The following is a 13,341-nucleotide window of genomic DNA, read 5'->3' on the forward strand; positions in this document are numbered from 1 at the left end:
CATTAGAGAGAGTTACGGTCCATGGACGCCAATTCCCCCCCAGCTCATTGAGATGAGAAGAGATGTTTCCATGTTATGGGGTGCTGCAAGGAACTACAGCCTTTCTATTAATGCCAATCACTTGTCTTGCTCCTGAGTTCTGCCTATTGCCCATTTATCCAAATCTGCTGGCTTGGATCAGAGACCACATTTTATACCCCTTCCAGTTCTGTCTCCTACCTCTTGTCCAGCAGCTGGGCCAACCTGAACAGAGATACACTCAGACCTCACAAGCATAGGAGGGCTAAACTGGGTTTGTATTTGGAAAGGAGATTCAGGTATTACATCTCAATCAATCCTGAACCAAGGCCAAGCACAGGGCTAGCAGGCACTATGCCATGGGAGGACCCATCTTACAGACGGAACTGAAAACCCAGAGCCTGAACACTTAGGATCATTAAATTCTGCGTAACAATTTCGATACAATTTGAGGCGGTTCAGCAGACCTAGCCAAAGTCCCACATAGGTAACCATGTTCTGCTTGCTAAGAATCCCGCAGCAGTTCCAGCTGGAGATGAAATAGATTATGAACTTCCTATCCTAAAATGTTATATATAGTTATTGGTAAATAGCTACTGTGTACCACTCCAGAGGTGACTGCATTTCAGTGATGCATACCCCTCATCTGCCTCACAAAGATCTTGAGAAGTTCAGTCAACAATTGCTTATAAAGCCCTTTGAGATCCCTGGATGAAAGGGATAACACATAGGCAAAGTGTTACTACTCTGATCCCTTAATTTGGGGACTTACAGTTTCATGAAAACTCTGCCATTTGCCCCGGACTTGATGTGATCAGATATGACGCAATGATCTCCCGGCATCACCGTGCACTAAGCAATCATTGATGATGCTACCGCACGGCACCCACTGCAAACACCAGACACTAATCTTGACATCACCATCTGCTCCTCAACTAATGCAGGGGTCACCAAAAAACCTAGCATGTGTGCAACTGGGGCCTCATCCAAAGCCCACAGAAGACTGATGCGGTCATTTGGCATCATGCAACATAATCCTGATGTCACCATGTGCTGCGGTGGATATTATGGGGACTCTCGCAAGGCAATCCTCACCTCCAAAAGCACAGGGTACTTATGGCCTGATTTTCAGAGATACTAAATCCCCACAACTCCCATTGAAGCCAATAGGAGCTGGGCTGCCCAGCACCTTTGAAAATCCATCCATTAACGCCAATGTCATGATATGAGCCACGGCTCAAACCTGACAACACCCAGCATAGCGCTGTGTTCCCCTGATGCCACTGCATGGAGTGCTGCATCACACCTTCACAACATCCTCGAATCCAGGAAAGCTACAGGAGCCAAGATTGCCACTCTGGGACCTTCCTGCGGGGGGAGGGAACTGCTGGTGCACTTCACTGGAGGCGGTGCCCCGACATACGCAAAGGCGGACGTGCGGAGTCCATGCACGTAGTGATACCAATTAAACCAACTACATCGCAAAGGGGCTGGCAGAGCTGCATTTATCTGCCTGCCTGGAAGGGGCTCGTGCAAGCTGTCCCCCTGGCTGACGGATTAGACAGCAGACAATTAGATTTCAGACACACACACACACACTCACACACACACGCTCAAATCTTTTCTCCATCCATCTGCAAGGCCAAGCCGGCTGAGCACAGCTGTGCTGCTGTCCGGTGCTTCTGAAGCTGCGTGCAGCTGAATAAGAAAGAGCCCCCGCGCCTCATCTTTCAGCGGCTGCTCACAAAATGAGCGAGAGGTCCCCAAAGAGATGACACAATTGCAATGGAACCGATTAACCCCTCGCCAGCTGGTTTCTCTTGCTTCTCTCTTCCCCACACCACGCAACCAGCAGCAGCCAGGTCAGAGAAGAACTCCCATTTACTTGGCTAAAACCAAAACCAAACCAACGGCTAAGCTAACTCAAGCATCACAGAGAGAGAACAAAGCCATGCGTTTCTGTTCCAAAATAACATGGCTTTTCTGGTGCATGGATTATTTCAGACAGCTTTATTCTGCTATTTGGATTCCCAACTCTTCTAAACAGGGAACATGTCTCAATCTACAGGCCACTTCCTGAGATTCTAGCTGAATTTTCACTCAGGCAAAACTCCCAAGGAAGTCATCCCCACCTGGGATTTGGATCAGTAACTCCTCCTAAGAGAAGATGATCCCTGAGGCCAGAAATACATAACTAGTCATTACAATGAGCTATAATACCCAAGAAAGCCAATGTTGTAACCCATCGCTAGGGGTGATGTTGGCATTTACAGAGCAATAGTTTAGTACCAGGAAAATTATTTAAACAATAGACACAGTGGGACTGGGACAACCCAGCATGGATTCTGTAAAGGCAAAGCATGCCTATCCAGTCTGTTAGAAGGTCTTTGAAGGAATCAATAGAATAATGGATCAAGGAGAATCAGTAGATATAATTTATTTGGATTTTCTGAAAGCCTTTGATAAAGTCCCTCAAAAGAGGCTATTAAGGAAACTGAGGAGTACTGGTGAGAGGTAAAGTACTGTCATGGATCAGAAAAGATAGAAAATAGAGAGTGGGAATTCTCAGCCCTGGAAGAAGGTTAACAGCAAGGTGTCCCAAGTTCAGCCCTGGAACTGGTGCTATTTCACATATTTAATAAAGAATTCAAGAGGGACCTAATGAAACTAGGTGACCAGGAAACATGATGGAAGCTGAAAGTCAGAGTAGACAAGTGCAGGGTGATGTACATTGCAAGGAGTAATGTGAACCACTCAGACACATCAGTGGGGTTCTGATCGACCATCATGACTCATTCCAGAGGGGTAGCTGTGTTAGTCTGTATACAGCAAAAACAACGAGAGTTCTGTGGCACTTTAAAGACTAACAAATTTAATATTTGCAGGCATAAGCTTTCGAGAGTCTTCAGCTCTCTTCTTCAGATGCAGTAATACAGAAAATATATAAGATGCCTCTATGTTACCTATTTTCTGTATTACTGCATCTGAAGAAGAGAGCTGAAGTCTCTCGAAAGCTTATGCCTGCAAATATTAAATTTGTTAGTCTTTAAAGTGCCACAGAACTCTCGTTGTTCATCATGACTCAGGAGTGCAGGAGACAGGTGTCTCAGCACTAAAGGGAAAAGCTAGACCCTGAGAGACTCAAACACCCAAACGCTCTTGGAGAAGGTAGGAGATGCTCGGAGATTCTGAGAAACACCAGGAGTCTCTGGAGGTGCTTGGTAATTCTCTGGGTTTTCCAGGATACTAAAGGTCTTTACAGCACGAACACTGGAAAACAGTCTCCAAGGCCAAGCTTTTCTCACTCCCCACTGTCAGAGAGGAAACAGTGTACCAGGTAGCCTAGCATGGGCCAGCCCCCAGTCTGCTCCTTTCCAACAGGTGGGAGTACAAGGGTAGCCACATTCTGCCCTTCTAATCATCCACAAGCACTTGAGGCAAGATAAACTGAACACCAAAAAGGACAGTCTCAATCCAGGGCTTTGCTCCCTACACTCACAACCCATCGTTCAAACTTCCCTCTGAAGGAGAAGGAGCCCAGACACAAACTTCACACATCTGTCATATGCTGCCTGCAGTGTAGAATCATAGGACTGGAAGGGACCTCGAGAGGTCATCTAGTCCAGTCCCTTGCACTCATGGCAGGACTAAGTATTATCTAGACCATCCCTGACAGCTGTTTGTCTAACCTGCTCTTAAAAATCTTCAAAGATGGAGACTCCACAAACTCCCTAGGCAATTTATTCCAGTGCTTAACTGTCCTGACAGTTAGGAAGCTATTCCTAATGTGCAACCTAACCTATCCTTGCTGCAATTTAAGCCCATAACTTCTTATGCTATCCTCAGAGGTTAAGGAGAACAATTTTTCCTCCCTTCTCCTTGTAACAACCTTTTATGTACTTGAAAACTGTTATGTCCCCTCTCAGTCTTCTCTTCTCCAGACTAAACAAACCCAGTTTTTTCAATCTAACCTCATAGGTCATGTTTTCTGGATTTTTAATCATTTTTGTTGCTCTTCTCCAGACTTTCTCCAATTTGTCCACATCTTTCCTGAAATGTGGCACCCAGAACTGGACACAATACTCCAGCTGAGGCCTAATCAGCACAGAATAGAACTGAAGAATTACTTCAACAGTCCTGATAATACATCCCAGAATGATGTTTGGATTCATATTTAGCTTGTGATCCATTATGACCTATCAGATCTCTTTCTGCAGTACTCCTTCCTAGGCAGTCATTTCCCATTTTGTGTGTGCACGTAACTAATTGTTCCTTCCTAAGTGGAGTACTTTGCATTTGTACTTATTGAATTTCATCCTATTTACTTCAGACCATTTCTCCAGTTTGTCCACTTCATTTTGAATTTTAATCCTATCCTTCAAAGCACTTGCAACCCCATACTCCTGATGCTGTTACCTAAATCATGTATTTCTTGTTGGTTTTACATAAACTACCCTTTGTGATTTAGCATCTTAGCACCACAAAAGCCTTTATTTATAAGTGGGCCTATTTTTATTTATGTATTTATCTAAAGACACAGAGGTCAGAATCTTTCAAATCCAATATGTTATGATGTGAAGTACAGTCTGTTCTACCAGGCATGAAATTTAGCCAGTTTTTAAATACAGACTCCTAAATGGAAAAGACCCATGAGATCATCCAGCCCCTCCCCCAGATCAACTTGAGATGTTCCCTGTAGTGTATTTTCTATAAATCCTACGGGGTAGATATGAACCACCATGCTTCAGAATAGATGCCAACCACTGACTTCAGAAGCAGCTCTCCCTGTGAGTGTGTTATTGCATAATTGTCCATTTGGAGCATTTACCCCTTTTCTGAAGTATCTAGTGCTGACCACTGTCAATGGTGGGATACTGGACTAAATGGACTGCTGCGTTAGTCCAGTATGGTGATTCCCATGTTCTTACTGTTTTCTCCAGTCTAGTTTTAAATGTCTCAGGGGAGGAGGCTTCCACCACTTCTCCTAGGACTTTTCCACAATTTCATACGTCATTTCATCCACCCACCTGCCCATCAGTATTTATAAAGTTCCTAGAGTAGCACTAAGCATAGTATCAGGAAGGTTTTTCTGATAATCATACTGCATTCTCCTTTTCTTGTTTCATCACATAACACATATCACCCTTGAAGTGCTTTAAATAATTATTCTCCTTTCGTGGGTGTTTATGTCCTCTAGATATTTTTCTGTCCCCAGTTATTGAGCACTTAATATTTAGCCCTTCTATCGCACTTTTCCATCTCCAAGGTGCTTTCAGGCAGTCAATAGTTAGACACAATACATATGTAAATGTTACCTATCATCCCCATCTAAATAGGTACACAAAAGTTTTATATGATCCCCATTTACAGATGGGGAAACCGAGGCACAATATAATTAAGTGACTTGTTCCAAAGCTGGAACACCACAACTCTGGACACCCAGTACTGAGTTCCTTGAAAAAATGGAAACCCCATCTCGGAGACTTTCCTCTGTATTGGTGGAGGCACATGTCTGTGGGGTGATGAGGAAGGTACCATGGAGAGGAGTAGCAAGGTTCTGCTTAGGCGCACAGCAGCCAGAGAATACAATGCAGTGACAGGAATGAAGCCAAACTCAGAGCACTGACATCATCAAGGAGGCAATATGCCCAGTCCATGGAAGAAGAGACTGTGCTAATTTCCACAGTGACAATGATTCCCAAGGGAGGTGGCTTGAAGCTGATGAAGGTGGTGCATGTCAGACAAAGGACAAATCAGAGGGAACAGGAATCTGATAAAATAGGGCACCACAAAATGCCAATAAAGAATAACATCTGTCCTTTATATAGCACCTTTCATCCAGCTAAACAAACTGACATACAAACTACCCACCCACCACTGAAATGCAACAACCACTTGGGTGGAACATGGCAGCTGTTTCACAGTGCACAGCAACACTATGAAAAAAATAGGAGAAGAGGATACTGCCTCCATTTGAAACCATATGCAACTCTCTTTCTCCGAAAAGACAAATTCTCCCCTTGCAGAGAGCTTTCAGGTAACAATTCCCCACCTAGCTACAATGAAAGCAGCACAGACACTAGGGGGATTGTTCAATTCCCACGTACTTTGCCCCTTCCCCCACTGAGAGAGACCAATCACCTTCTGGAGGCTGGGAGGAAAGAACATAAGAGGAGGTGCATTAATAGCATTGGCTAATTCTAATCTGTTTTGGCACAGCTCCAAGGCCATTTTGACACAACCTTGTTCTCCCTCCCTCCCCTCCCCCAACTGATATACAGCTATAGCACAGAATTTCCCCCCGCCCAGTCTTTGTGATAACATAGCCCCTATAATGATGCCCATCTCCTCTGGGAAGGGGTGCTTCACCTTTTTAAAGAGATACTCCTGGAATCTGGGACTCCTGTGGACAATCCCAGGATTATGAACCAGGGAAAGAAGCAGTGGTTGGCTTTTGTAGGGTGATTCACAAGAAGCTGGTAGATACGCGTCTCTTTGCTTACAGCTGTGTTTAAAGATAACCAGGCTCTTCCTTACAAAGGAAAACCTGGGTATCTAAAAACCTGCTAGAGATAAGGGGGAGCAGCCTTCCCATCTGCTTTTGCTAGGAGACATCACTATGTAACAGGAGCCACCCTCAAAAGCCAGCCCCGAACTATTAGAATGGCCTGAATGCCCTTCTCATGTTACCTTTCCATGTGAGCAATCAGTGTGGTTGATACACGAATGGTTATGTGATGGTGAACAGGAATGGGAAAGTGGCGTGTGCCAGCTTGAGTGGGAAAAGGAAGTGCCCAGGAGGCAGTCTCTCTATGAAGATGAGGTTCCCACAATGAAAGTTCAAGAACTGCTGCTCTGGAGAATAAGCCAGGAGACTTCTCCATTAGCTAGAATCAGGAGATTTCTCTATCTGGTAGGGTGGCGGTGTCTGCTCAGGGGCCTCCTTTCTCAGCTCCTCTCATCATAAACGACAGCCACACCTGGCACTCAATTCTTTCCCCAATGATATCAAGGACAGTGCTGACTTCTCTGGTGCTTTATTAAGGACCCTTTGACCCAATGCTGCTCTGACGCTGGGCTACTGCAAATGCTGTTACTGAAGTCTAATAGCATTGTCACTGCAAAGGGAGCCACAGGAGATTTCTGCGGGGAAAGAACGGAAGTGAACTGAGTAGAGAGTTTAAAGTGTGACCATGTACACACACAAACATACTCCCATGAATGCATCCGCCCATACAGAGGCATAGACTATACAGACATGCAAACGCGCTCACATTCACATTCAAACATGCACAAATCATTTCACCAGTATACACACACATCTCACACATGCACAGGAAAGCAGTTACACACAAACATGCAGTTACCACGCCATAACATGCATGTTGGCATACAACCCCCCATGCACATTCCCCACAGACACAAATGCAAACCCACACATTCACAAGCATGAGGATGGCCATGCACACTTCCGCACACATGCAGACTCATACCTGAGCTCCACACACTTGCATATACACACTTCCATGCACCTATGAAGAGATGTCTATGCACATGCACAGACTCACACCCAAGCACATGCTTGCTGTCTCACAGTCCTGCAGTGCTGACTATCCTCCCATCCCCCCAGATGTGCCAGTATCATTCTCCATGCTTGAGAGTGCAAACAGTGGGACAATCTGGGCTTACTGTGCCCAGTGGGTGTGAGTGGAAGCCAGCCAAGCCAAGTAGTTATCAGCCCTGTGGTAGCTACCAGATTGCAGTGCGGAAGATACTTGGTCCTGACACTGGGCCACAAGCAGTAGGGGTATGAACATGGGTGAATTTTATCAGCACCATCCATGCAATCACAGCCCACGGAGTCCTCCATCCACAAATGCTGCAAGGTAATGGTCAGAGACACAGGAAGGAACAGTGAAACTGGCAACAATAATGGAGATTTACTATTTCGAGCCCTATTAACTGGGCCATCTGGATAGTAAGCATCAGCATGAGTTATTAGAGACCACAACCTGATGTTGTAAATGGGCATACAAGCAGAGAGGAGCTTGAGAAATGGAAGCAGTAGCCTTCTAAGATATAACCTCCTCAAGGACTAGGAGGGAGTAGAATTCCGTGTGGCTTCCTTCTGAAGGAGAACCATTGAGCATTGTAAGGACCCACATATATACACAGGAGCAGGTTTTGCAAATGCTTGCATGTACTTAATGCAAACACACACAGAGCCAACAAGGCATATGCACATATCTGCAATCACACAGGCAGACTCCTACACACATACACACATGCGCGCACGCGCAGGCATAGTGCTAGCAGTTACTGCAAGGACGAAAAAGGAATAAGGATGGAAGAGAGGTGAACAGGGAAGAAATAAAGAGATAAGAAAACAAAAATAGTTCTCCACCCACAGCATGGACAACCCCACGCATCAAGAAATCATGACTCAGGCCCCAAAAATCATGAAGTTTGCTTAAAAATCATGAGATTTTTTTAAAAATATAATAAAATGTGGGATTCTTTCTATTTGCCTTGTGTTATTTTGAGCCGTTCAGGTTCATATTTTCCACTCCCCCCCCCCCCCATAACCATGAAGTTAGAAAGCTACTTTCCATTTTTAAAATGGAAGCAGAGATATGTATATAATCATATGACTCCAGGAGCTGAGGATTCAAGAAAAACATCAAATAGCCTGAGACTCTCAATAAAAATCAGGGGAACCGGCAACAGTGTTACTGCTTCGTGGGGTAGAACCATTAGGAGAGGATGTGGAGGTTCCAGAGCCTCCTCACACATCAGGGAACCCCATGGGCAACAGGTCAGTTTCTTCTTCATTGTGTACTCATGGCCTTTTGATTCTCTTCTCCCTTGCACTAGGTTTACACCTGTCTGATTCTACTGGCCTCAGCAGGAACTCCCGCTTGACACCACTGCCTGTGAGACCAGAGTTAGGCTTATGGCTGGGAAGGAAGAATTATTTATTTTGGGCACTAGACACCATTCATCCATTAAAAAAATAATAAAATCGGTAAATGAAGGAAAAACCTCTTTTCCCCCTAAAACTGTGCATCACTTCTCAGGATTTGGAGAAATATCACATAGCTAGAACTGCAAAATCTAGGATGTACGGTAACAAAACTGCCACTGCAGCAACAAAGCTCTAAGAATCCCTTACTCAAACAGTGAAAACTTCTGGTCTCCAACCTGGCCCGTCTCTGAGCTGTCGACCTAGAAGTGAAAGGCTCTGTATCCTATTAGCAGCCCCTTAGCCATATGGCCCCTCTGATTTGCTTGCTTTGCTGAGACATACAAACTACCCAGCATCAAGGAACTTCTAACTCTCAGATAGACTATAGCAGATACCAAACCTCACAGAAAAATAAGCCATCAGGACCTGGGCCCAGGCTGGGAGAGAATGATGTACCATCATCTCTGCCCACAAGCCCACAGCAAATGAGGGAATTAACCACATTAGCTAAAATGCATCATTCTACTTCAGAGTTATGACCACATTTAGCTGAATGGGGATAGACCACACCTCTCTTAAGGACAAAGCCCAACTACATTAGACCCTGTAAATAAAACTAACAGGGATTGGAGGGGTAGAATCCTCCTCTCAATCTGGTGGCTTGGAGGAGAGAAATGGCACAACATTTCCACTGCCTCTACCAGAGCCTACAGGCACGATCAGCAGTTGGGACCTCCATGCACTCTCCTCTACAGAGGACTTAGACCTGTGGGCCCATGTAGCACTGGATCCACTAGCTAGTACTGAGCAGTGATTCCCCCACACCACCAAACACCTCTGTATGGAGTCTGCCTGTCCCATCCCCCACCCCCATGAAAGATAACCCATCCTTCCTGGTCAGTATTCATGCAAAGGTGGGGCTGACATTTGCCAATGCAGGGCTGAGTCTGCAGGCAGAGGTGCTGGTGCAATGCCCTGTAGACTCCCCTGGCCACGGCCCTAATCCTGGGAGGTATTGGGGCAGTGAGTGACCCAAATGCATGCTGACTTAAACCAACTCCTGGCTGGGGGACCAATTCTGGGCGGTGCCACATGCCCTCATCTTCCACTGAAGCTGATGAGAGTGGAGTGCATTTGATACCTCACAAGACTGGGCCTTTTGCAGTAGGATTTGACAGGAAGTCTTAGGAATGGAGGAAGCAGAAGCAACTCAACCCACTGGGGCTAAACACACCCACGGCATGGCTTGAAGTTGGCCCTAACTCCATCTCTTTCTGTGGCAGGCTGGATCCTCGGGCTCATACTCGGATCGAACCATCCCTGGTGGGTTACGTGTGGGAGCAGCCAGTCACTTTTTAAGAGAAGCTGCCAATATTTTCTGCGGGGCCTCAACTGGCTGTGCAGGGCGTGGGAGCAGCCAGAGGCCACGATCTGACCCCCCGGCCCAGGAAAGGGCCTGCCACGTGCTCAAGCTTTTTGCCAGCGTCTTTCGTGACTGCAAATAAATATTCTCCGGTACAAACCGCCGCCTCTGCTGCTGCTCAAAGACAAACAATTTTAAAAACCGGGTAGGGGAGCCAGGGGCTGGAAGCTTGGTGTGCCGCTGGCAGAAACCCCACTCCCCATCTCCCCCGTGCCAATTCCTCTTGGCCGTCCCCGCTACCTGCAAAAGGTGCAGCAGGCGGCAGGATTTAACGAGGAGCCAACAGAGGAAGGGAGAGGGAGCGGGGCTGCCTTCCATCGGGGTCTCTGTGGTAACAGGCTCCCGCGGGCGGGGAGGGAGGGGGCTGCACTCATCACGGCTCATGCAGGCCTCAGCAGAATGTGATTCTATTTTCTGCTGTTTCCTGTTCCTCGCTGCCACGTCGCCATAGCAACCGTGTTAGCTCAAGGAGGTTTGCTTCCCGTCTTTTCGCTCCTCTCCTTGGTTTCATTTTTTTTCCATCCTCCTCTCCCCGAGTTTCTGCTTTTTTCCCTTCTCCCGCTCGAATTTTTCATTCTCTGCCTTTTTTTAAAAAAAAACAAAAACCATCAGTGAAAGATCCTTAGTCCCCCCCACCCCCCATCTCACCACTCAGTCCCAACTCACTCCCAGTTCTTTCGGTGCCAAGCAGAGATTTACAGGGCACACATTAAAAACATTGTAACCATTTCCCTTTTTATGGCATTGACAGAGGAGCATTATTTACTGGTATTGTTTGCAGCGCGGGTTCCTTCCAGCCAGCTCCAGCATCCCAGGGGAATCACCTGTTCAGTTTTAAACTGGGACGGCATGGGGCAGGAGGGAAGGGGGCGGAGAGAGAACAGCAGGAGAGTTGCTTCTCCAGAATAAATTAGCCGATGGAGGGTGGTTAGCAGCCGGAAAACATGGTGCTTTGAACCCAGACCCTGCCACAGCACCTGTCTCTCTAACTTCTCATATTGGGAAATGTTACCCCTTTGGTGCTTCTGGACATTCAGCCTCAGGGCAAGTGCCACCAGGGTGGATAGAGTGTGGGTAGGATTTTCACCCACAGGGTGGCACTGAGTCTGCCTTCGGGAATGGCACTGGAAGAGTTAACACGCTCTGCCTCAGGCTGGCACCAGTCAGATGGTTTTTGCAACCAGAGAAAAGCTTTGCAGTCCTTAAGGTTTGGGGCCTGACTGGACCCTGCCTCACACCTTCTGTCATCATCTATCCTATGTGCAAAGAGAACAAAAGAGCCCCACACAACATGCAGAGTATGGGCAGAGGCAGGGCCCTGCAAATACACCAAAGCCCCATCCATGAGAGGTCAGAGGACGGTTCAGTCCCTCTGGGTCCTTCAGTCCAGCATCACAGTAATGTAGACCCTTGCCCATTGGGCTGAGACCACTGACCCCTTGTCCCTGTAAGACACCTACACGCCCTCAGGTGGCCGTGATTCTCACTCGCAGATGGAACTGGGCGTGGGGACATGATGCTCTGTCTCGCCATACCCAACACTGGAGCCATCTAGCCACCTGCTGGTCAGTGCTGTGATGGTTGATCAGTGGCCTACAGGTTTGGTGGTCCCCAGCTAGCGGCTCGCAGACAAGTGCCCATATCACTAAACCACCATCGACACTTAAGCGACACTTAACTCCCTTGTTGGCAGTCTAAGGCCAAGGATCGAATGGACTGTGGAGGCTGAACTTCCTCCTTTTGCCCCTAGAGGTGGGTCAGGATTGAGGTCCATTGGCAGGGCAGTGTGAGAGATCTCCTCCACTTAGACGCCAGGGTGATCAGGTACTCACTGGAGACCTGAGAGAAGAGTGCCTGGTCTATGCTTACCCAAAGAAGACAGCAGCTTCTGGGGTGGCAATCCAGCAGCACTCACATTCACTTTAAAGAAGCAAGCTGAACCAGAATCAGTCTCAACAGAACTCTCTATGTACTCAGCTGAACTGACAGGGAGAGAAGAAAATGGTGGTGGAGGCTAAAGAGAGAGGGAAGGGGAGGTGAGGCGAGAGGAGGAAGAAAGGAGGATGACTGGCCCAGCCTCAGTTTGGATGGAAGGGCAGGATGTACCTGGTGTAGCCAGATACCCAGGCCAAGCACATTTCCAGAGAGACAGCCAACAAATAGTACTTGTCCTGTGTGTCTGAACACGCCTGGCATACTCATTGCTCCCACTGACTGCAAGGAAAGCTTTGTGTCTGTGGCAGGAAAACCAGCTCAGGCTGTTGGCAGTGAGGAGCAAAGACGAAGGGCACAATATCCAGCATCAAAAATGGCATCACCCCAGCCATCTCCTTCATCTCCTTTGAAACTGGAAGCACCAGATCTGTGGCCAGGCTCTAGCTTGACAAAAGAATGACCAGCAGAGGAGTAAAGCATTAACCCAGCCTTTATAATCCCATCCTCTTTGGGATTTTCAAAAGGGCCTACAGGAGTTATGCACCCAAATCCCTCTGAAAATCAATGGCAATTTGGTACCTAACTCCCTCAGGCCCCTTTACAGAGCAAGGGTGACATCCTGGCCCTGTGGAAGTCATTGGGATTTTTGCTATTGATATCAGTGGATTTCACCTGAGGCAGATTCTTCCTTTCTTGCCTGGTGTCATGCTGTACCAAGCCCAATGCTGGTGCCTCTCCACAGTCTATGCATCGCCTGAGAGCCGCTAAACCAATTCATCATGCCCAGCTCTGGGCTGGAACAGTTTTAGGTGCCTTTTAAAAACTGTGGCTTGAAATTAGAGGCTGGGTTAATTTGACCCTATTGCACATTTCACATCTGCAGCAGGAAGAGCCTTCAAGAAAGACGGCCACATTATTTGAGGATTTTTATAGCCGACATCTGCAGCAGGGAGGAGAGGGACGGAGGAGGAGGAATCAAAAGGAACAAGAATTCTTCCCA

This window comes from Emydura macquarii, unplaced genomic scaffold (assembly GCF_026122565.2).
Source record: "Emydura macquarii macquarii isolate MOO-44397 ecotype Brisbane River unplaced genomic scaffold, CSIRO-AGI_Emac_v2 contig_691, whole genome shotgun sequence".
NCBI classification, from domain to species: Eukaryota; Metazoa; Chordata; order Testudines; family Chelidae; genus Emydura; species Emydura macquarii.